The following is a 25,577-nucleotide window of genomic DNA, read 5'->3' on the forward strand; positions in this document are numbered from 1 at the left end:
TTTATTTAGTATTTTTTTCTTTCTTAGTGTTACATAAAAACATATTACATTAAAAAATCTCAAATGTGATGAAACACATCTCATCTTCTGTAGAATGCAATATCTGCCACTGACAATTTTGAAGAGCTTGTAAAACTTTACATATATCCACTGAAAAGCCATCCAAAGTTCATTCTGGGAAAATTTCCAGGTACAAATAAAAGACTACTTTTTCAATATCTTTAGTGGAATATTGGTTTGTTTGGGTGTTTTTACTTTTTCCTAAGAAAAACGGCTACAAATTTCAACATTTGTGGACAAATCAATCTTTTCTGTGATCATGCTTTTTAGAGGAAGTTAGAGAATTTTAATATGAGCTCTAGAGTAGCACCATCATATAAAACATATAATGCAAGCCACATGTATCATTTTAATATTCACGTTACAATATTTTAAAAAGTTTAAAAAACAGGTAAAATTAATTTTAATAATGTGTGTTGTTTCACTCAATATATCCAAAATATTATCATTTCTACATGTACTCATATAAAAATATTAATGAAAAATTTCTTTTACATGTGCCCTGTTTTTGAAATTTGCTGTGTTGCATTCTACACTTAGAATATATTGCAGCTGGCACTAGTCTGTGTTTAGTCACTAAGTTGTTTCTGACTCTTTGCAACCCCATGAGCTGTAGCCCACCAGGCTCCTCTGTCCATGGGATTTCCCAGGCAAGAATACTGGAGTGGGTTCCCATTTCCTTCACCAGGGGATCTTCCCAACCCAGAGATCGAACCCCGGTCTCTTGCATCTCCTGCATTGTCAGGCGGATTCTTTACCACTGAGCCACCAGGGAAGCCCAGTTTGCACTAATCACATTTCAAATGCTCAATACCTACTTGTTGCTAGCAGCTCCAATATCAGACAATGGAGGTCTAGTCAATATACATATTTATCAGCAAAACAAAAATAATCCCTTTCAGAACCTTTGGCTCAAACATGGTCAGTCATAGAAGCAGTTGGCAGAAAATCAAGAGTGGCAGCTACCTCCACTGCACTCCTGTGATTGTGAACTACAAAAAATTGATTATCCTAACTGACGATAAATTGCTCTGGAGCAATCCTGCTGATGACAGTTTAGAACAGTGGTCTTCAAACGTGGCTACTCATCCATGAATTCTTTTCAGAAAGTATGTGAGCAGGGGTAGTTTGCAGGAAATCCACACTCAGCTTCTCAACATCCATGCCTCTTCCTGCCTAAAATTGATCTGTCCAAGAACAACTTTTTTTCCCATTTGCTTAAAATTAAGCATTATTTTGCAGCTATTCTCAACACTAATCACTTATATCTGTCATTAACTGGAAAGAAAAGCACCTCCTAATAGCTGCATATACTGTCCACGCTGATTCTTTTACACATAATTAGAATGTTTTTTGTATTACAAAATGTTTACATTGGTAAAACATGTATAGAAATTGTATGTGATTTCTTTCAAATAAGGTACATCATTCAATTAAACTAGCTAAAACATGTTTTCTCAGATTGTATCTTGAAATATCTTTCCCAATGAAAGTCAATCTTCATTTCATCTTATAATTACAGATTTTCTAGCACTTATTATCAAAAAATAAAATATGGTTGTTGCCAGACCAGTTATTTTTTAGCTCTATATACTTTTCTCTTTTATAAAATATGGTTGAATAGTTTAAACCTGTGGCCTAAAAAAATTAATGTCTTTAAAAATTTTTATACATTATTCTTAATTATTTCCAGAAACCCAAAATTGGGATATTTGTTTACCAAAAGAAACTATGCATACCATTCAATTCCTTGTTTTATAACATGTTAGCTACATATTACACTGTTTGATTTTAAATTACATATAAGAAACAAAGTTATTATTTAATTTCTTTATTTTGAAATAAATAAAAATCTCATTTTAATCTTCTATTTACTTTGCTAGTAAAATATTTAACCAGAGGTGTCCCCAAATTGATTTCTCCATGGTTTAAATAATGTTCCTCAAAATGCATATTAATTTATATTCTCCATTGAAAAGTGAAGTTGGACACTTTATCTGAAGATAAAGCTGATTTGGCTGATTATTTTGATATGAACATTGCCTTTGCCAACTGAGTTATATTATAAATGTTTCCTGCAAAATCAATAATCCAAATCGGTAGCCTCAAAGTTTCATATTTACAGGAAATAATAAACTAAAGTGATTTTGTCAAAATTACTGTATTAACTAAGTGACAACTGAGCTAAGTGTTTTGATTTTCCCAATCTTTGTAAGTCCACTGAATTAAAAACAATGACTCAAAATGAAAGAATGATATATAATAGTCATTTGCTAAACCTCGGTAATAAGGTTATTCTGGTAAACCTCCCAGAAATGCTAAAATTAATGATTCAGCAAGAAACCCTTCTATAAATTGGGCTTCTTTTCTTTCAAACAATTAAAGATGGGCTCAGCCAAATTGTCGGTTAAAAATTTAAAAAATTAATTTAAAAAGTTTAAGTCATTATTATTTTTTTTTAATGACTGGTCACCATGTGATTTTTGACCTGTGACTTGGACACTCATTCTGTTCCCTTCTCCTTATTTATGGGAACAAAATTTATACTGTACTCCGTCTCATTAGAAGTAAGAGTCATCCTTCAAGCCATGAACTAATTTGGGGAAAAATAAACAATCAAATTCACTTAAGAAAAGCATTGCCAACCGAATTCTAGTTTTCATTTTTTACTTTTCAAAATGTGTAATATTTTATACTCTTCTGATAAACTGTGTGCTACTAATAATTTAATGATAAAAGATTTAGTACTTAGAAGCTTAGCATTATAGGAAAATTTATTTCAACCTATATTTTTGCAGAGATGTACGGGTGACCAATAAAAGGTCTTTAAACACAAAAATAAATTGCATTAAGATAAATTATGTGAAGGAAGTTGAATGGAATGGTATTTTCAAGGAGATAATAAAATCATGTAAAATTTCTAACTGTTCATGGTTTTTTCTAGTTTGTTTGCTCTTAATTAACAATGATGAGTATCTAGTTAACATGATATTTTTAGCTCATTGGACAGATTAAGGTGAAAGTGAGTCACTCAGCCATGTTCAACTTTTTGCGACCCCATGGTCTATACAGTCCATAGAATTCTCCAGGCCAGAATACTGGAGTGGGTGGCCATTCCCTTCTCCAATTAGCATGGTATTTTTAGCTCATTGGACAGATTAAAAATGTGATTAAATCATTAAATCATTTATTAAAAGTATAAATATTTATAATATGCTGCAAATGATAACTGTACAAATAATTAAACTTATGATAAGAAATTTCAGATGCTAACTTCAAGATGTTTGACAGGGAGACAGTTTCTCAAAATTATTTTAGGTAGCCTATAATTAGCAAGTTTGAAGACCACTGCTATAAAACATAGTCTCATTGAATCCCAGAGGAAAACTGAGTGAGGGAAAGAATTTTAGAAACAAAGACTTCTTTTTATTTTATGACTTGTTAATTTCTGAATAGTTCCCCCTTTATTCCCAGGGATATGTTCCAAGACCCCCAGTGGATGCCTGAAACCGTGGATAGTACTCAACCTTATATAGACTATATTTTTTCTGATACATACACACCCATGATAAAGTTTAATTTATAAATTAGGCACAGTAAGATTAATGACAATAATGAAAAATAGTAAAATAGAACAAATACACTGTAATAAAAGTTATGTGGACGTGGCCTCTCTCAAAAATATCTTATTGTACAATAAAATGCCTTTTCCATCATAACTAGGCACTTATCCCTCACTGTGGCTGTAATTTTCACCGTCTGAGATGCAATAGCAAATCTGGCACCAATTTCTTTTTCCTTCTTCACAATTTCATGGGTAGAAGATGCGTTCTTACCGTAGATCTTAGCAACCTCAGCATACAACGTGGTTTTCTTTCCTTATTAACTCAAGAACTTTTAACTTACAGGAGCACTTCATGGCTTCTCTTTGGTGTATCCAAATTGCCAGCATCACTACTTGTGTACTTTGAGGTCATTATTAAGCAAAATAAGGGTGACTTGGACACAAGGCTGTGATATCTCAATGGTCGATCTGATACTAAGTGACTAACGAGTGGGATGTGCAGGACTAAGGGATACTTCACATCCTGGGTGGGACCGAGCAGGACGGCACAATATTTCATCATGCTACTCAAAATGGCGTGCAATTTAAAACTTATGAATTGTTTATTTCTAGAAACTTGTATTTAATATTTTCAGACCACAGTTGAGTGCAGGTAACCGAAACATTGGAAATCGAAACAGTGGATAAGGGTGGGGTCTATGGTATAGCAGAAACCACTATAACTTGATGTATACCAGCTTATTCACCAGGGCAGTTATACAACCTTGCAATGGGTGAAATTTTAGGGAGTATTTCTAAGCAACCCACAAATACTGTACTTACTCAAAATGGTCACTAGGTGGCGAAAGACGTCCTCTTCCCCGCTTCCACCAGCTCTCTCAATCTTCCTATCTCCTGCAAAAAGGAAAAGGATACGAATAACATAGAATGGTGACAACGACATACAACAATAGCAAGAAATATTTGTTTTAGGTGTTTCCATTTCCCAAGGACAGTAAGAAGTCCTGCTCATCTCTGAAAATTTCAGAAATAGCCTTGTCTGGGAGGGTCATTTATTCTTCATTAATATCATTTACAAATATTGTTAACTAATACATCTCTCTGATATAACCATGCAGTTTAACTACAAAACTCAAACCCTATTCAACTAAGTACTTCAGCTCTAGCAAAACCAAAAAGCAGCAGCAGCAGCGGCCTCTGGGACATTCCAAGCACAAGGTTAAGCCCTTCATTGCACTGAATCTGCAAACAGCTCTAAGAGCTAGGTGTTAATATAACCCCCAGGATACAGGTGAGAAAGCAGGAAAATGGCCCCAAATCATTGAGTCAGTAAGTGCCAGATATGGGATGCAAATGCAGGTTTTGTTTTGTTCATTTGCAAGTTAAATAGCCACACCCTTAAATATCACACTCTGAGATACTTTGGGGTTGTGTGTGTGTAACTGTCTATGGGTCTTTCTATATTTGCCTATTCATATTTATATTTCTGTGCTTCTGTGTGATTTTATGTCCATGATTTGTGCATGTAGAAGTGTGTGTGTGTGCACACACACAAACACGTGTGCAATCCAGAGCTTTCAGAGATATTTCTGGTAATTTCCACATCACTTTATATAGTTTAGCCATCGGAGGGAGCTCACTAATTTTCCTCTTCTCTTGAAGAGGCTACGAAAAAGATGCACTAAAAGTCACATTCTTTTATATGTGGTTGAGTCTGTTTTCATATGTTTAAGTCTGCATATGTCTCTATGTCTATGCATGTGGAAGTCTGTGTTTCTGTCTGTACCATGATTAAGCCCATGGATACACCTATATGCTTACATTGACAGATGTACTAGTGTCTGTACACTCTTATATTTGATGTACATTTAGACTGAGTGTTGTGTGGGCATAGGAGTACATTTGTAGATCATGTGTGCATGTGCACACATGAGCACAAGTCAATGTGTGTATATATTGACATGTGAGGGTGCATCTCTGTGCATCTGTGCATTTGTGTGCCTGTGGGTTTGTCTCTATTTCTACATATATATGGTAAAGAACTTACCTGCCAGTGCAGGAGACTTAAAGAGATGTGGGTTCGATCCCTGGGTTGGGAAGATCCCCTGGAGGAGGACATGGCAACCCACTCCAGTATTCTTGCCTGGAGAATCCCACGGACAGAGGAGCCTGGAGGGCTACGGTCCATGGGGTCGCAAAGAGTTGGGCACAACTGAAATGACTTAGCACACATGCATGCATATGTGTATGTCTCTCGCTTTTATAGGCTGAAGATTTTGTGTGCCTGTGTATTTCTGGGTGGGGATGCCTGCCATCTACATTTGCATGTGAATTTGTGTGTCCATATAGGCAAGTGCATTTATAGAGCTCTGTGTACATGTTCCTGTAAGGGGCTTTGGAGCGTGTCAGCATCTATGTGGTTGAAGTCTTGTCTTCAGTGTTTATATCTCTGCAAGAGACCGTGTGTATAAGATAGCACCCATGCCTGTGTGGACATGTTTTGTCCTCATGTTTACTGTTTGCAAATATTCATCTTTGTGGGCCTCTGCATGTCTGTGTATCTGTGTGTACATGACATAGGTGTGTGTAGGGGTGGGAGTCCATGTACCCACATGTGTACATTCTTGCCTATAAGCCTCTTTATCTGTGTCTCAGGGCTTCTCTATTCACACACGCATGCCTTGGTGTTCATGCATCTGTTCCTCCACCTCTGGTTGGATGTGTATGTCTGTGTGACCATCCTCATGTCTATGGGCACATGTGTGTGAGTTTGCATAAGTCTGTCTGCATGAGAACTAATGTCTTTGGATGACTCTCTGGGTGAATGCATCTGTGTGTCCACGTGCAGGCATTTATGTCATTGTGTGCATTTGAGGACTCTGTGTACGGGGATTTTCCCTATGTGTTCTGCTGTGTCTCTGTTCCTCTTGGTTTGTATATGCCTCTGTGGTACCTATGCCCACTTCTGTTTGCATGCATACATATGACAATACACACATGTGTCTGTGCAACTGTGTGTCTGTGAAGGTGTGCTGGGCTCTGCCAGTGTGGGTGCATACCTTTCTATGTCTGTGTGCACAGACATGCATGCTTGTGTTCCTGTGTGCCTCTGTGTTTGTTCAGGTATATTTGTGGGTCTCCCTGTCCATTTGTACATTCAAGTGGAATGTGTTCACGTGTGTAAATCTGTATAGATGTATCTGTACAAGCTTCAGTGTCGATACCTTTGTGCGTCTACATGGATGTGAGTCCATGTATTTCTGTCTCTGTCTACATGCCTGTGTCTCTGTGAATCTAACAGATTCTGTGCATGAGTGTGACTTTGTATGTTCCTCTTGTGCATCTAAGTGAGTGTGTGTGAGTGCAGACATATTTGCCCATGTATACCTCTGTGTGGGTCTCTAGGCCTGTGTGCCTATATGCCCATATCTGCAGGTATACACTTCTGCATATGAATCAATCTCCCTCTCTCTTCCCTGCCTCATTCTCTCCCCTGTATCTATATATAATGCATATCTCTCTATATATAAAAGTCTATGTCTCTATATGTATACAGCACTGTCTCTGTATGTATATGCATGTAGAGATTTATTTATGGATCATTTCTGTTGTGTCGGTGTGTACATGGATATGTCTCCATGTACAAGTGCATGTATGTGTGCACAGCTGCATGCTTGTGTGTTTCTACATGCACACCAACATGCACAAACATTCCCATGTGCATCCCCATGGTCATTTCTATACATATGCATGTGTGCACGTTTATATGTTTTCATGGTGAGCATGAGCATGTAGATTGCATGTACAGGCAGGAACATGTGTGCTCAGGTATGTTTTAATAACATCTATGCCTCTGTGTGTAGATCCATGTGATCCTGTGAGCATGAAAATAATAGTAAGTACATATTTAAAACACATGTATCTACCTATGAATAAATCTCCACGCTTCAGTCTTTGTGTAAATGTCTCCGTGTCTCTGTGTATCAATAAAAACACATACACCTGTGTCTGCATATGGACAACTCCGTGAAGTCTATGGGTGTGTGTGTACACAGGCAAACACCCATGTGTCTGTGTGAGCTTCCATGGGTTTGTCTATATGTCTGCATAAACATCTGAAGTGTCTGGGAATGGACATGTACCCCATCAGCCTCTAGAAGCATCTATATGTTGTCATATGTCTGTATGTGTATGCATCTGTGTTTTTGCAACTCTGAGGTTATGAATTAGTAAACACATCCTCTGGATGCCTAGGTTGGCATACATATGTCTCTGCATGCTTCTCTGGGCCTGTGCGAGTGTGGAGTGTATATTTCTGACTACATGGTGCTCTGTGTCTACATACAGAGCTGTGTGCATTTGTATGGATCTGTGTGGATGCATATGTGTATTTGTGTAGACATATGATGATCCCTGTTGGGACTTTGGGTTATATGCTCATATTTGTGCAAACACATGTCTTTGGCTGTGGCTGAAAGAATGTATGATCTGTGGGATGATGACACACCTGTAGGTCTATGTCAGTGTGAATATCTGTGGCACTATGCGTGTATGTGTGTATTCTGGTGTGCAGGTACTTATCTGTGATGAAGGTTATATATGTTGATGTAACTACTTTACTGGAGAAAGACTTTTCTACGCATTTCTTCACCTGCCTTTCTACTGTTCGGCCAGCAGAGGGGGCTCAAGATTTTCTTCCTGCTCTTGAAATAGCCACAAAAATAAGCATTAAAAGATGGCCTTTTCAACTGACAAAGAATTAATCCCAAAAATATACAAGCAACTCCTGCAGCTCAATTCCAGAAAAATAAACGACCCAATCAAAAAACGGGCCAAAGAACTAAACAGACATTTCTCCAAAGCAGACATACAGATGGCTAACAAACACATGAAAAGATGCTCAACATCACTCACTATCAGAGAAATGCAAATCAAAACCACAATGAAGTACCATTTCACGCCAGTCAGAATGGCTGCTATCCAAAAGTCTACAAACAGTAAATGCTGGAGAGGGTATGGAGAAAAGGGAACTCTCTTACACTGTTGGTGGGAATGCAAACTAGTACAGCTACTATGGAGAACAGTGTGGAGATTCCTTAAAAAACTGGAAATAGAACTGCCATATGGCCCAGCAATCCCACTGCTGGGCATACACACCAAGGAAACCAGAATTGAAAGAGACACATGTACCCCAATGTTCATTGCAGCACTGTTTCCAATAGCCAGGACATGGAAGCAACCTAGATGTCCATCGGCAGACGAATGGATAAGAAAGTTGTAGTACATATACACAATGGAACATTATTCAGCCATTAAAAAGAATACATTTGAATCAGTTCTAATGAGGTGGATGAAACTGGAGCCTATTATACAGAGTGAAGTAAGCCAGAAAGAAAAACACCAATACAGTAAACTAACACATATATATGGAATTTAGAAAGATGGTAATAATAACCCTATATGCAAGACAGCAAAAGAGACACAGATGTATAGAACAGTCTTTTGGACTCTGTGGGAGAAGGCAAGGGTGAGACGATCTGAGAGAATAGCATTGACACATGTATATTATCATATGTGAAACAGATCGCCAGTCCAGGTTCAATGCATGAGACAAATGCTCAGGGCTGGTGCACTGGGATGACCCAGAGGGATGGGATGGGGAGGGAGGTGGGAGGGGGGTTCAGGATGGGGGACACATGTAAACCCATGGCTGATTCATGTCAATGTGTGGCAAAACCACTACAATATTGTAAAGTAATTAGCCCCCAACTAAAATAAATAAATTTAAAGGAAAAAAAAGGAGCAAGAGACCAGGAAGGAAACTTTTAAAGACACTGGTAATTTTTTCTTCTTTTAAGAATGAGAAATACATTCAGAGAGACAACAAACAATAGAATAAAACTGATCCACTCACTTTTCTGAAGCATTCTAAGATAGATCTCAAGGTCTGAAACTAAACACATATGTGAGCAAAAAAAAAAACAAAACGATGGCCTTCTTCAGAAAATGTGCATTATTAAAGATGGTAACTATGGTGTAATAACACAGGCTTTTATAATCTGAAGGCCATATATGGTGGCTGCTCAGATCCTCCGGTCCTGATGCCATCAGGGACCTTTCTGTCAGAGACCCTGGCATGCACCTATCTTCCTCCTCCCGCTGGGCCTAGGCAGGGCCCACCTGGTGCAACCTTCTTTCCCATTCTACTGCTTCTCTTTGACTAGAAATGCAGATTAAGATACCTGGTGCCATATTGTCCAACAGTCTTGGAGGCAGGAACCAGCATCATCCACAGTTGACAAATGAAGACTGAGGATCAGAAAATTAAAGTGCATCATGAGCATCATATGGCTGACAAGTGGCAGAGGCAGAATTCAAAACCAGGCCTGACTGACATGAAAGCTTTCTGCCTTCTGCTCTACCCTGAACCACTTCTACTCTCGAATGCGTCCAGTTCCCAGTGCCGGAACCAGGACTGGGAACAGGCACAACTGCATTCCCAAGCCTGTGTCCTGAACCTTGATTCTTTCCTGAAACTATCTCATTTCATCCTTGGAATGGCTGAAAAGGAAATATTTCATCCATGTTTACAAATGCTTATACAGAGCCAAAGAAATGAACTCACATGCCAAAATCCTGTGTGAGCACGTAGGTCCTCAGTTCGTGTCCTACAGAGTAACAACTTGTTGTTGAGGCTTAAACGTGATAGTGTGGATGCCTCATGAAGTCAATCTGAATGTTCCAGAGGACACACACTTACTACCCTGCTTTTCTTGTGAAGCCTTCTGAAAATTATGTAGCAAGTCTGGATGTTATGAGGGTATCGGTGAAGTCTGGGGCCCAGCTGGGCATTGTGGGATGAATATGTGTGCTGTGGATCGTGTGTCTCTCAGTATGGCTCTTCTGTGAGGACTGTGGGACAAGTCTGAGTGTCCCAGGGCTAGTTTCTGAGTTTAGGTGGCATGTCTCTGTGTAGTTGGAGTGAGGCTAAATGTTGTGTGTTGAGTCTGTCTGAAGGAAGGTGAGTCTAGCTGTTGTGGGGCAAGTGTGTGTGAAGTATGTGGAGTGTTAGTAAACGGTAGGGCTTATGAGTTTCTCATGGTGTCAGTCCATGACTGGTATGATTCATATGTGCACTGTGATGTTGTTCTCTGCATTAAGGGAGGCATAGCTATAGGGTGTAAGGTGAAGCTGTGGATTATGGGTTATCGCTATGAATTATGGGTCCTGTGAGGTCTGAGGTTTGGAGTGAGTGTGTTTTGTGGGAGTGATTCGGAGCATTGTGATTTTTATGACTAGGATTTTTTGGATGTGTGTGTGTGTTTAGTCACTCAGTCATGTCTGACTCTGTGCGACTCTATGGACTGTAGCTCACCAGGCTCCTCTGTCTGTGGGATTTCCCAGGCAAGAATACTGGAGTGGCTTGCCGTGCCTTCCTCCAGGGCATCTTCCCAACCAAGAGATTGAACCCACTTCTCTTGCATCTCCTGTATTGGCAGGTAAATTCTTTACCACTAAGCCACTGGGGAAGCCTTTTTTGGATGTACCATCAGGTAAATCTATGGACTGAAGGACATGTCCTCACAATGTAGGGCGTGTCTAGCTGTTGTGGTATACACACTGCAGTCTGTGTGTTGTGGGGCATATGCTTGACTCACAGGGTGAGACAACATGTCATGGGTTGATTCTGGAGATTCTATAGTAAGTTGGTATGTCATAGGGATAACCTTTGCACTGTAGGATATATCTGTGCCTCACGAGCAATCTATGTGGCTTCATAAAGAGGGACAGTCCCCTAAGTGGAGTTGTGTCTTTACATAGTATGCCATTTCTGGAAGATGTGGTCCATGCTGCACACTGTATGATTAGACTGATTCTGGACGAGGTGATGGGTATATTCTGGTGTTTTAAAGAGAGTGTGTATTATTAGGGGTGAGTCTGGGTGTGCAGGAGCTTGCGTATTTGCGTTAAGATTACCCTGTGTGCTGTAGGCATATCTGCTTCATGAAGTAATTCTGTGTTGTAGCATATGACAGTGTATGACTGAACATGTCTGGAGTTTGGGATCTTTATGCTGGGTAAAGATTTGCTCTGTGAGGTACGTTTGTGTGGTAGGTCAGTCTATGCATTATAGGGCGTGTCTCTCAGTGGTGTAGGACAAGCCTGTGTACTCTGAGGCTTGTCTGTAGTATTGTGGCTCATGTATTGAATTGTGAGATTTTGTGCAGGCGGATCAGTCTGAATATTGTGGGGCATGGCAGTGCGTTGTGGGGAGAACGTGATCGGGAGTGTGCTTGTAAGTTGTGATTTTGTTCTAGGTGTTTCCAAGTGAATTTGCTTTGGGGAGGAAGTCTGAGCCTGATGTGGCCATTCTGGAACGGTTGGGCATGTCCCTGCATTTGCAAGGTGTTTTCCACATTGTAGGAGGCACTTTTTCTCTGGGAGGTTTTGCTGAGGTGTAGGGGTGACAAAGTGCAAGGCTGTGTTGGAAAGTACATCTGGTGAGGAGAACAACTCTGTAATGGGGATCATGTCTTCCTCCCGTGGGGAAAGTCTGTGTGTCCTAGGGCAATTCTGGGGGTTGGCGACACATGTTTTCTTTGTGGGGTTAAGTATTTGCCTTACAGAGCGATTGTGTGTGTACGTGCTGGGGTGAATCTGTGCATCAGAATGCAGTTTTGCGTTTGTGGGAGAAGTCTCTGTGTCACAGGATACACCTGCTCATCATAGGTTAACTGTAGCTAGGGATTATGGAGCTAGTTTGTGTGCTGGAAGACACGTCTGGGCGTTGTGTGGCAAGACTGAATTTGTGGCTGGATATTTTTTAAATGTACTTTTACCACTGGGTAAAATTGGGTGAGTTGATGTTGTAAAGTGAGGCTTTGCAGTATTGGGAGACTTTGGCTTTATGGAAGTTACCTGTGGGTTAGAGGGCATGTCTTGGTGTGGTGGGGTAAGCCTGGACATGGTGGGGCAAGTTTGTCCATTATAAGGTCACTGTAGATGTTGTGAGACATTTGGCGAGTACTGTGGTGCAAGACTGATTCTGAGGCAAATCTAAGTGTTATAGTGATGTTGGATGCCTCAGGGAGCAAGTCTCGGTTTTTTTGGAGAATTTTTGCGTTGTGAGAGAAACCTGTGTATGGTGATACTATTCTACGGGCTGCAATGGGAGTCACGTTGTGGAGCATGCGTAATATCATCAGTCATCTGGTCTAGGTCGTTGAGAGCTGAGTTTGGAGTTCTGGGAGAGTTTAGGCACTGTAGGGCTCATATACACATGGCGGGGTGGTTTTTGGAGTTGTGGCGCACGTTCTGTGTGTTTGGGGGCATCTGGTGGTTGTGGTGCATAATGGGCTCATTGTTTGTTTTGTAGATGAGTCTCTGCACTGTGGACTTAGGCCGTGTGTAGGGGGAAAGCCTGTGCATTGTAGGATGAATTTGGAAGTTGTGTAAAATTGTGTATGTACTGTCAGGCAGGTAAGTTTTCTGTCACAGGTTTTAGAGATCCTGGACAAGACTTTGCGGGTGGGGGAGGGAGCAAGTCTCTGCATTTGAGGATGTGAGCAGATATGGTGGAGGAGTCCAGTTGTTATGAAGTGCATGTTTTGAGAAGTGTTTGTAAGTTGTTATGCACTTCTCTGTGTTTCTGGGGGGTCTACATCTTTGGGGGCATATGTGTGGATTGTTGGATGTAAACAGGATGTATAGAACAGCTTTGTATAGAACATCTATTACATTTTGTGTAATTTGGACTGCCGTGATGTGAGTCTGGCCAATGTAGCGAGAGCTCGGTGGTGTGATTGGATTCTACCCATTGTTTTGGCAGTGTCTTAAGTTGTGACTGTTGCCTGTACATTCTAATGTGTGTACAGGCACTGTGGGGCAGATGTGAGTGTGTGTGTCACACTGGGCTTGATGCAGGATGGGTTTGTGTATTTGTGGCTAAGTGTGAGTGTTTAGTACAAGTTTGGGAGTCGTGTGCTAAGTGTGTGGTGGCACGAATTTGTTCTCTGGGGTAGATCTGTGAGTTGTTGACTGCGGTTGTGCAGTATGATACAATTTTGTGCATTGTGGGGTGACCCCAAGAATTGTGAGCTGAGTGGGAGTGCTGTTGTTCTTTCCTATCCATTGAAACACAACTATGGGCTTAATGAGGGTGTTTCTATGGGGGCATGCTTTTATGTTTTCATGTGGTTTGGCAATTATTTTTAGAGTCTGTGTATTGCACTGTGAGTTTGAGACTCCAAGGGACAAATTTGCACGTTTTGGGACAAGTCTGAAATTTGTGGAGTTAGTGTGGTGTGGGGCAAAAAGTGTGTGTCGAGTTCATCTGTACCCTGAATAGTGAGCTAATGTGCTGTAATGTAAGTCTGTGAGTTCTGAGAGGAATCTCTATCTCGCATGTGTCAGTATATTGTAGGGTGTTTCTGCATGTTATAGTGCATGTGTTTACACTGCTTGAGCAAATCTTCGTATTATGGGCTAAGTGTGTTAACTGTGAGAAGGTTCTACAGATTGTATTCAACAGAATGGGTGGTATCCTAAGATGCTATTCCATGCCTTGTTGGGAGAGGAGGTTGTGTTGTCATTGACTGCAAGTGTTGGGGAGCACTTATTTTGCTGAGGGACATGTGTGTACAAATGCATGTGTTTTGTGTCAACTGTGAGTGTTGTGTGACACATCTGTGTGTCTTGAGTTGACCCTCTACAATACCTGGGGAATCTGCCCAATTTGGGCTGGTTGTATGCTCCTTTGTGTGGGTCTCTGAGTGGTGAGCAGAGTTTCGGCACTGTCTTTGGAGAACATCTAGGAGAGACGCGTGCTGGGGCACATTTCTGCATTGTAAGAAGAGTCTTGTGGCATGAGTTGTGTCTCCTCATTGTGACTTGACACTGCACCGTGCGGCATATCAGGGCTTTGTGACACGATTCTGTGTTTTCCAAGAAGAGTCTGGGTTTCGTATTTGTGTCTGCCTGTTGGGTTTTTGCAATTCTGTACACTGTGTGTTGAGCTCAGAGTGGTGGGGTCAGTCCTTGTAATAGGTTGTGGATAAGCATTGCAGGGTGTGCCTTTGTGCTGCGCATGACAAGTTGCTGCTCCTATTTTCCCTGTAAGCCAGGTGTCTCCCCAGCAAGGTGCGGTGTGTGTGTGTGTGTGTGTGTGTGTGTGTGTGTGTGTGTGTATGTGTTGGGCACCACATCTCAGTTCTAGGCCACATCTGTGCTGTGTTGTACAGCTATGTGCTTTGAAGGCGAGTCTGTGTGCTGTGCACTTCTGTCTGCATTAATGATATGGGGTTTAATGGTACTGTGACGTGAATCTGGACATTGCGGGGTTATCCTGGAGGTTGCAGCCCATGTCTGTGTGCTCTAGGATGTGCCTTTGCGTACGGGGATGAGCGTGTGCTCTGTGGGGTAAGTCTGTGCACTGCAGGGGACTAAGTATGCTATCAGTCATGTTTGTGTTGTATACAAGGTGTTCTACCATCTGTCCAGACTGGTGTGTGATGTATGCCTTGCACGGTTTGGTTGGGCAAGCCTGGGAGGTAAGGAAGCATACTTGCACGTTATAGGGCCTCCTCTGTGCTGGGGAAACTCTTTTCAGTGAGCCTGGGTGTTGCGGCTCTAGTGTTTTCATTGTGGAGTGACTGCATCTATTGTGGAGCAAACCAGGTTTATAGAGTGAGGGTGTGCATGGTGATCCCAGCCCATGCATGGTGTCTTTTGTTATGAGGCAGGTCTATGCACTGGGGGGTTTACCTGTGCTTTGTTGGGGTAGTTTTTAGGCCGTACTTTGGACATGTGGGATGTTACTTCCCTGACCAAGAATTGAACTCGTGCCCCTGCAGTAGAAGTGCAGAGTCTTAACCACTGGACCACCAGGGATGTCTCTTTGTTGGGCTTTATACTTGGCATGATGGTGCTATGTGATGAATGTGTGTACGACATGGCAGACAGGTGTTTGTGGAGCATGTCTTGCACTGTTATCACTCTGTGCATTATGGAGCAGGTTGTGTGGGTTGGGGTTGTGTCTGTACTTTGAGATGAATATCTGTATGTTGTGAGGCATGGCTGTGCAGTGTGGGGTGGTCTGTCAGCAGTAAGTTCCCTCCAGATGTTCTGATGTGAGTGTGGGTAAGGTGGGCAGACATTTGCATTACCAGTCACAGGTCGTATTTGAGGGCTCTGGGCCTTGCATATCTATTGGAGGACTAGGTGGACACAACTAAAGGTGTTTGGGGCCCTTGCACTGTGATGTAATTCTGTTCCCTTGGGGGGGCTGTGGGTTTTGTGGACATCCATACCCTGTGGAGGTCACCCAGGATTTCGGAGACTAGACTGTACGCAGTGCGACAAGATGGTGTGTCATGATGCCTTTCTCTACTTTGTGGGAGGAGTCTGTGGTGAAATCAAGTCTATATGCTATAAGGCATGTCAAGGCAATATGGATCAGCTCTCTGTGTTAGAGAAGTCTATGTGTTACGGATTGTTTCTAGGGATTTTAAAGTGAGTTCTTTGTGTTGTGAGGCCAATGTGTTCTGTGGTATATGTATTGTAGACCCCCTGTGTGTGTGTGTGTGTGTGTGTGTGTGTGTGTTTGACAAGGTGCATTTAGTTCAATGGGATGAGTGTTTGCATGGATGAGTTTGTGTGTCATGGGTGTGTTTGTGCACTGCCATGTGTGTTATGTGATGCATCCGTGTGTTAGAGACTCTGCACAGTAGGTGCTTCCCAGTGTTGTGGGCTAACTGCAGTCGATAGTGAAATTGTAAGGAAAGGGTGGTGGGAGTGAGCTGTGATGTGATTCTGAGCTGCATGCTGTGTGTTAATTCGAATTATTTTAGATTGAGTTGTACCATTATGGTCCAGTTGCACGTGCAGAAACAACAGTAACAACAACAACCAGATCTGCTAACATCCGTAACACTAACTCTGTGCCAGGCACTCTTCTAAACACCTTATAAGCAGTCACTCATTTATTCTTCTTGACAGCCCTAATAAGTAGGTACCACTATTACTCCCAATTTATACCTGAGAAAAACAAGGCACAGAGACGTTAAGACTCCTTTCCAAAGGCACATGATTAGTTAACAATACACGTGGGCTTGGAAGCCAGATAGCTTGAATCCTAAGAGTAAGCTTTTAACCACAATCTGCACTGCTGCTTTGTTTGGGGATGTGCATATCTCTGGACCTTGTGGGGTCTCTGTCGGTGTGGTGGTATAGTGTAGGTTGCAGAGCCCCTACAGAGAGCAGAAATTCATCCAAGTGTGTGAGGCTTCTCCCTGAGTTTCAGGATGGGTCTTGTGCAGAGGGGGCATTGTTTATAGCAAGTTTGGAAGCAAAGATGCTAATGTTTGTCCTGTGTGGCAAGGCTTTCCACTCTGCACCAACTGTGGCCACTGTGCTGAGCTCTTGCTTTAAAGGACAGGTATGTGGTGAAGCAATTTTGTGAGCTGTCAGAGAACCCTGTGTGTTTGCAGGAGTGTCGATTTGGAAAGGTGTGTTTACATGTTGTACATCTAGTCCCTGGACGATGGGTATTGCTGCCCTAGACTGAGTCATGTAGGGGAAGTCTGTAATCGTGACGCAGTTCTGTGAGTGATGAGGGGACCACGTGTACTGTGGGAAACGTGTTTATCTTGCAGGGATGTGCCTGTTTTCTGAGGTCATTGAGGAGGGAATGTGTGTACGTGTTCAGTCGTCTCTGACTGTTTATGACCCCATGGACTGTAGCAAGCCAGGCTCCTCTGTCCATGGAATTTTCCAGTCCAGAATACTGGAGTGGGTTGCCATTTCCTACTCCAGGGGATCTTCCCATCCCAGGAATCGAACCCCGGTCTCTCGTGTCTCCTGCATTGGTATGCAGATTCTTTACCACTGTGTCAGCTGGGAAGCTAATTGAGGAGGGAGGGTCTGGGCATTTTAGGATGCCTCTGCATGGGGGGGGGTGTGTATTGGTGTACAATATCTCTGCACATCTGGGGCCTAGCTGTGCTCATGTTACAGGAAGTGTCTTTGTGTTGTTGGGGCATGCTGGTGCTTTGCATGCAGGTGTGCATTTGGGCTGAGGACACCGTGTTGCAGAGTAGGGTGTGTGTTACGCAATGCTGAGCGCTTACACAGTAAGCACCCGAGGGGTCTGGGAGGTGAGACACGTATTATGAAGTGTTCTCTGTGCCCGTGAGGCAAGCTGGGTGATGCTGTATGCTGTGGGATGAGTCACAATCAAGGCACAAGACTTATTCACTGAGGAGCATGACCTTAGGAGCATAGTTCTGTGCTGTATCTACACATGATGGGACAAAATCTGTGCGTGATAGGGTGTGTTCATGTGACAGAGGGCATATCGCCGAGTTGGAGGGTGCATGCGTGTGTGCATGTGTTGTGTTGTGGGTCTGGATACTGTGGGGGTGAGTGTGTGTATTAAGCAGCAAGCCCATGCATCACAGAGCACACTTCTGAACTGTGATGAAGCTCTGTGTGTGGCGAGCAGGATCTGGTTTAGGATCCTGTCCATGCTCTGTAGGGTGTGTGGCTGTTGTGGTGAAGCGTCTGTGTGCTGTAATGTTCCCAGATGTTCTGGGGTTGACCCTTTTCACATTAGCAATGGTACTATCAATTACATTGTTAATTACATTAACAACTGAAACAGTTACTGTGTGCCAGGCACTGTATTAAGCGCTTAGCATATCCTAATCCATTCAATACTCACAACAACCCTTTTCAATAGGTACGGCTGTTATCTTTGTTTTACAAATGAGCAAGCCAAAAAACAGAGAAATATACTTACCCAATGTGCACAAGTAGAAAGGGGTGGAACCTGAATTCGAACCCAAGTAGTCTGGGTCCAGAGGCCTTGCTCTTAGCCATTACACAAGTGGTGTGTGTTGTGGGCCAGGGCTGCAGCTCAGTGGGATGGTAAAGCACGTCTGTAAACTATGATGGAAATCTTGGCGTTGCACAGGTAATAGTGTGTGTTGTGTGTCTACATATTGGGGAAGACTCAAGTGCTTTATAGGTTTTCTATCTTAGGGTAAATATGTGTTGTGTTGCAATTCTATGCATTGAGGGAGAAATCTATGTGTTCACAGGCATTTCTGTGAATTCTAAGTTTTGTGGGTGTGATTATGTCGTGGGGCAAATCTATGACTTGAAAGGCTTGACTGAGTATTTGGGGTGAGGCTCAGGGTTCTGTGGTGTTTGTGTGTGTCGTGGAGCAAGTCTGTGTGTTGATGGGAGAATCTGTGCATCTGGATGAAGTTTTGGGCCTCCTTGGGCCAACCTTGGTGTGAAAGCCATCTGTGTGTGATGGGTGAATCAGGAGGTTGTAGAGCAAAGGGTGGTGAGTGTTTGGGGGTGTGTGTGTGCACTGCGTAATCACCCTAAGGAGTATGGTTTGGGTGAAGTGAATCTACATGACAAGTGTGTCCTGTCACATGACTCTGCATCATTGAGTGTAGGGTTGTGCTTTGTCATAGGTTGTATGGAGGTTGTGAGGTGACTGTGTGCTGAGGGGCGAATCTGAACATTTCAGGGAAAAGTTAGGTGCTGCCACAGCATGAGAGTGTCTGTTGTGGAACAGGCCTGTGCACTGTAGGGCCAGTTTGCACACTGGGAAGTAATGCTGTGAGTTGTGAGGTGTGTCTATGTATCACAGAGTGTGTCTGAAGAATTTGACAGGGGCTTTCTTGATCCAAGGCCACAGTGTGCCTTATGGAGAAGTGCATATTTGGAGGAGCTATGGGTGCTGTAGGGCACATGAGGGTGCCATAGGGTGAGTGTTTGCATTGTGTGGTGTCTGTGTTTGTTGTGGAGTCAACTGGTACATTGGAGGGAAAGATGGTGTGTCGTGCCACAGTCCAAGGGGGTGGGGGATACATGTTAAGATCGTCTTTGCATCTCTCTGTGATGGGGTGAGCTTGTCCAAGTGCAGTGGGGCGAGTCTGTGCTCTGGATTTAATCTTGGTGCTGTGGGTTGAGTCTTGGAGCTGTGGGGAGGGTCTAGGTGGTGCGGGCACGTCCTTGTGCTGTGGACACGACTGTGTCCCACTGAGAGGCTGTGTGTCCTGGGGCCAGTCCGCTGAGGCGGAGAGGGTCTGTGTGCCCAGGGGGAGGGCCTGGGTCCTGGGGAGACAGCTGGGTTTGTGGGGTGAGCCTAGATACTGGAGACAGTATACTGTGTGCTGTGGGGAGCGTCGGTGAGGGGGACTGTGTTTCGTGGGGTGAGTCTGTGTGTTTCGTGGGGTGAGTCTGTGTGTTTCGTGGGGTGAGTCTGTGTGATCTGAGTCGTGTCTGTGTCCTGCGGGCCACATCTGTGTCCGTTGGGGCGGGCTTGGGTCCTGTGCTGCTTGTCTGCATGCTGTGGAGTTCGCCTGTCTGTCAGCGGAGAGTCTGTGTGTCTCTCTGTGTGGGTCTTCAAGCTGTATAGTGAACTGTGTTCTGGGATGGGGGAGGCTGTGTGCCGGGAGCAGGGGGAGGAGGTCCTGTGCCCGGAGGAGGGCCTGCGTACTCTGGGGGGCGTCTCTGTGCCCCGGGAAAAGTCCTCGCCCTTGGTGAGAGTCCCTGTGCTGGGTCAGGAAGATGCAAGCGGAGTCTGCACCCTGCGGAGGACCTCAGCTATGGGTTTAGTAGGTGGGGCATGGGAGAAATCTGGATGCTGTGGGGAAAGCCTTTGTTCCATGGGGTGCCTATGTGCCACGGACTGAGTCCCTGCTGTGTGGTGAAGAGTGTTGTGTCATGGGGCGTGTTGGTCGATGGGAGGGCATGTCTGTGACCTCTGGAGTGAGTCTTTGGGCCTTGAGAAGATGCTTGCTTTTGGAAGAATCTATGTTCTGTGGGCTGTGTCTGTGGGCTCTACGTGTGCCAGGGAAAGGCTCTGTGTGACGTGGAGACAATCAGAGGGGCTGTAATGGTCTGTGTGTCTCGGGTAGAGTCTCTCTGTGTCACAGGGGATGCAGATCTGCATACTTTAGTGAGACTTTTGGCTGCAGGGAGGATATGTGTGCCCCTGGGTGAGGCTGGGTGATGTGGTGAAATGTGTGCTGTGAGGCACGTTTGTGGCCCTGGTGCTTATCCACATGCAAAGCGAAGAGTCTTTGTGCTGTAGGGATAACTGCCAGGCTTGTGCTGTTTGGCCACGGGACATTAGAGGGTGAGTTTGTACATTGCAGCACAAGTCTGTTTCAGGGCAAGTCTCCTTTAATATCTACAAAGAATAATAGCCAACACTTATACACTGATTATCATTACGGGACACTGTTCTAAAGGCGCTATTATTACCCCCATTTTCCATCTGAGGAAATTGAGGCACAGAGAGATTAAGTAAAATTATACCTGTGGTCATGCAACTAGCCACCGGTGGAGGTTTGAAACCAGGCAGTCTGTTACCTGTGCCCACACCATTATGAATCCCCTGGGGGGCCTGAGGCGTCAAGATCCCCTTGTGGATGAGTGGCCTCAAAGATTGGGAAGACTACATGATCTCTGGTGGACATACTGAGAGCAGGTAATATAGGAGGAAGAAAAAGGGAGTGGCTCAAAGCCTTCCGAGGATTAAAAAAAAATTCAATGCTCTATATACCATAATGGTGGCATTTCAGCCCAGAAGAACTGACATCAAGACAGCAAAATAACACCTTCAGCGTCTGGAGCCCCCATGACCCCTCCCTCGCCTCCACAGCCGCATTCTGCCGCTGCGGAAGAGCGAATGCGCATGCCCTGGTGAGCTGCCATTGCCATGGAAACCAACCTCCAGCCACAAACAAATCATAGCCTAATACCGCAAATCTAGGAATGATTGGGGCTGCGGCTGTGAGCCAAAGGAGCCCCTTGCAGAAAGGGCAGGCAAGGCATCCTCCCACCCACGCCCCCCTTTTTTCTTCCTAAATCAGTAAAGGCTAGAAGCGAGTCAGAAGTCAACAGAGAAAAGAATACTGTGTTGGGAGTCAGTGGGTCAACAGTGGGTAGCAGGTGATTTTAATAGTCAAATATTTCTTTGAGCAACATTTAACCCATCGCCCACTAAAAGACTCCGTGGTTTATGCTTGAGCCTTATACCTGCAGTAAAAAGAGGCGATTCACAGGGGTATGTCCCTCTCTACAAGAGATGGTGGCAGTGGTGGCATGGATTGGGACTCATCCTGCCTCCTTTAAATGCCTAGATCAGACTACTGCCAGCAACAGGCTGGCAAACATTATTTATTTTTGTTCCTTATACATTTCTTACATTTTCCACTTCTACCATTCTAGAAAATTCCAGGAACTGAATCCAGTCAGCTTTAATTCTCCGAGTACCTGAGGAGTAGAAAAAGAGGTTGAAGGAGGAACTTTAGGAATAACACTAACCCCAGGAGTATTATTTGACTACACAATTAGGCTGTCAGCTGTGTCTAGGAGGAATAGTACATCTGGAGCAGTGGTTTAATATATCAAGATTCCTTGATTTTCGCTTGTAAAACGCATCTCAGAAAGATAATTTTTTGACTATTTAAAATTTTTAAATCCTGTTTGAAAACCACTGCCCTAAACTGTGTGTGCCCTGAATTTGTTAAAGGCATCAGCAAGAACGTCATGCTATAGTATAGAAAGCTGTCAGAAGCTGCAAGAAGGTACCAGTGCTATTGTTGAATGTAACCTTCTTAGGTAGAGAGAAAATGGCCGACCTGTGGAAAGCTACACCCTATCTAGTGGGAGGACAGTTCTTGCCATTTCAAATGAGTGGAAGAAGGTTGGATTATTCAATAAATGATGCTGAAACAATTGGTGACCTTATTTGGAAAAAACACAAAATTAGATCTACTTCATATCATATGCCAAAATGAATTCTAGACGAATTAGAGTTAATTACAAAGAATGAAACAAGTAAATGACTAGGAAAAATGCAGGTGAATATACTCATAAAAGAAAGAAATCACAAAATCAAAACGTGATAGTTATGGATGTCTAAAAATGTAAAGCTGCAACATGTTTAAGAAAACTCACCATAAATGATAAAACATAAATAGGCAAATAAACTGGAAAATAATGCTTTTACCACACACATATGATAAATAAATGAGGCGATATTGTATGGGGTTGGCGGGGTAGGGGAGAAACCTTAAACTGTTTCGTACCATTTGATCCAGGAATTCCACAGCTATGGATTTATCCTAGGAGAAAAACAAAAAACAAAAAAGCACACAGAGGTTTATATGGAAAGATATTCCTTAAATTATAACAGCAAAAATTGCACGTAGAAACTTCCAATAATTGGACATTTAGTGGAACACTTATATGATCGAAAATTAAGCATCCACAAAATATCGCATTCTTGTGGGATATTTTAAAATATGGAAAATTTCTCTCAATATATTGCTTAGTGATTAAAGCAGTTTGAAAAGGATATGTGCATAGGATCTTCATTTTATATATAAATACATATTTTATGCATAGATTTGCATGTATTCAGAGAAGAGGGACTGACTATATTAACAGCAATTAGCTCTTGGTTATAGGATTATGGGTAATTTGTATGGGCATCTTTAGATTTTCCCCAATTTTCTACAACAAATATGTGAATTTTTATAATAAAGGGGAAGGACGGCAAGATATTTTAATAAGATATTGATTTTAATATGGGCTATAAAAGGGATGAGAGTACAGAAAAGAAAGTCTGGGATTAGAGACAATAAAAAGCAAAGAGTAAATTTGCCCAAGTTTATCAACGATGGAGCAAACCAGATAAACTCAAGATGTATTATGTAAAGATTATAGTAGTATTTGTATGTTAGTAGGTACAGAATTTCTTATACAAGATGGACTCCTGGAAAATCTTCTTCACTACAGCAGAGGATGGTCACGTGTCCCTGGATGTGTCAGTCATCCTCTTTGCCGCAGTGCTCTGTTCGAAGCCCCCCCTCCCTCCTATGGCTTCATCATACTCTCCCCACCACCTCCTGCAAAACATGCCACCAGCAGACATTTTCAGCTTGGAAAAAATGGCCCCTCTTACCAACTTTATTTAAAGCTATTTCATTCTTATCTTTTCCTCCCTGACTGCTATTTTGGCATCTAACTCAAAAAATCTGCTTATCTATCTTTTCCTCCTTTGCTTCCTATTGCCAAGGCAATCTGAATTTCAGAAAAATAAAAAACCCAGCACTTCAGCTTTTTTTTTTCTTTTTTCTTGCAGAAACGTATCTACGAAAGCAATTTCCAGGTAAAAGGAGACACGAAAGTGTAAACATTTTCAGGCATGATTCAGAAACAAATATAAAAGCTTTGTTGATAGGAATCTGCTATTTTTTCCACATCCCTTTCCCAAGAAGAAGCACTGATCATATTGTCTTTACTGTAAAAATCGATGTCCACAAATACAAATGAATTATTTTCCAAATAAAGGCACAGTCACAATAGTCATTATTTCTCTTTCATGATGTTTCATCCTAAAACCAAATTTAAATCTTTCTCATTCAACACATGTTCATCTCTCATGTGAAGCAATTAATCTGAACATTACAGTGTGCCCTCCTTCTCATTTTCTCTCCTGTACAGACATCCAGTCACATGATTTTCTTAATTAAAAAAATGAGGCATGGTATTCTTTTCCCCATTGCAAAATAACATTTTTCTTATGCGCTCTCCATACCGTGAAAGGAAATCAGATCTTAGAACACTGTGAATCGTCATCCATTTCATCACATCTAATGCAAACATCCTAAAGCTGCCATAGCATTCCGAACGCAATTTCTCATTTCAATAACATCTTCATCGAGTCCTCTTTGAGGTACTATCTTAACCAGAATCACAAAAGGGAAGTTTCTATATTTCCTTCTAAAAATTCATTCACCGTTTCAGAAATGAGCTTTAAACTAGAAAAGTGACCGTGGAATGTTTAGAATTGAATTAAGCCATTTTCTCAATGCCATGGATTAAAATCAGAAATTCCTCCACAGTTCTGTATTATTTTGATCCATCAAAACATGTCGCTTGCTATAAAAAAACGTTCTGATATCTATGTTACAAAAGATTTCTCCACTACTTACCAGCTGCCTTCGCTCTGCCTCTCCACCAGCTCGGAAGTTGTCGCACTGAAGGGGTGGGGGGAAGAGCCTCAGCGGCCGATGGAAAATGAGCTGTGCTGCGAAGAAGGGATTAGCTGGAGGGAAAGGGAAAAAATGCCTTGGCATTATCCTCAAAATTCCTCCCCAAACATAAAATCATATTAAACACTACATGCTAAAAAGCGCATGCTCAACAAAGGGTGGAATTTAATAGTGAAACCGCTGATTTAAAACATACCTAAATTGCCTTGCTTTCCAGTGAAACCCCTACAAAGCCATGATCTTTGGCTCTCCCATCTCCTAGCAACAGTCTCATTAATATTTTTCTCTGCAGTGGTCCTACTAGGCATCAGAGAACATTCACAACGTCTAGTCTCTGGTGGTGAGCATTGCCATTTTATTGTTCAAGATGCATGCCTTTTCCCCAATAAAGGCAAGGCAGGAATTCAATAACAAGTTCTCCCTGGGAAGATTTCAGATTCCAAAGACATTCCAATCAAATGACAGAGATTGTTCTTGTCTGGTCCCTGTCCCTTGGGGCAGTGTTGTCACTAGACCCCTGACCTACAGATGGACGTTAGCGAAAGATGCCTAACCCTTTCTGTGATCCCCAAATTACAAATAGCAACACAGCTATAAATCCAGGCTCTAAATCAGTGTTGTTATCCACTGTGCTCAGAGAAAAAAATTAATGCACAGAATTCGTTTGTATCTCTAGCCCTGTCACCATGCTCCCCACCCACCTTCATGGTTACTGGAGGTACACGTTGCAAAAATAGCGGATAAAATATAACCAGATCAAAAACAACCCACTTATTTATTATTAACATGGAGAATATTAACTACATGCTAAGAAAATGAGGGCGGGTTACTATACAGTATATATAATATGATCATTTTTATAT

At 42.5% G+C, this 25,577-nt stretch overlaps 1 long non-coding RNA gene and 1 other non-coding gene across 2 annotated transcripts; both read right to left on the reverse strand.

The window, feature by feature from the left end:
• On the reverse strand, nucleotides 1-24,670 carry LOC145535836 (uncharacterized). The gene is made up of 4 exons (XR_014075511.1): nucleotides 24,655-24,670; nucleotides 22,744-22,779; nucleotides 9,868-9,934; nucleotides 1-4,519 (listed from the first exon to the last, which is right to left on the reverse strand). It is a non-coding gene; the product is annotated as an uncharacterized LOC145535836 (long non-coding RNA).
• Nucleotides 15,443-15,514, reverse strand: TRNAR-UCU (transfer RNA arginine (anticodon UCU)). The gene has a single exon. It is a non-coding gene; the product is annotated as a tRNA-Arg (tRNA).
• Nucleotides 24,671-25,577: the final 907 nt, after the last annotated feature.

Source organism: Giraffa tippelskirchi, chromosome X (assembly GCF_054371585.1).
Source record: "Giraffa tippelskirchi isolate mGirTip1 chromosome X, T2T-mGirTip1v1.2.pri, whole genome shotgun sequence".
NCBI classification, from domain to species: Eukaryota; Metazoa; Chordata; class Mammalia; order Artiodactyla; family Giraffidae; genus Giraffa; species Giraffa tippelskirchi.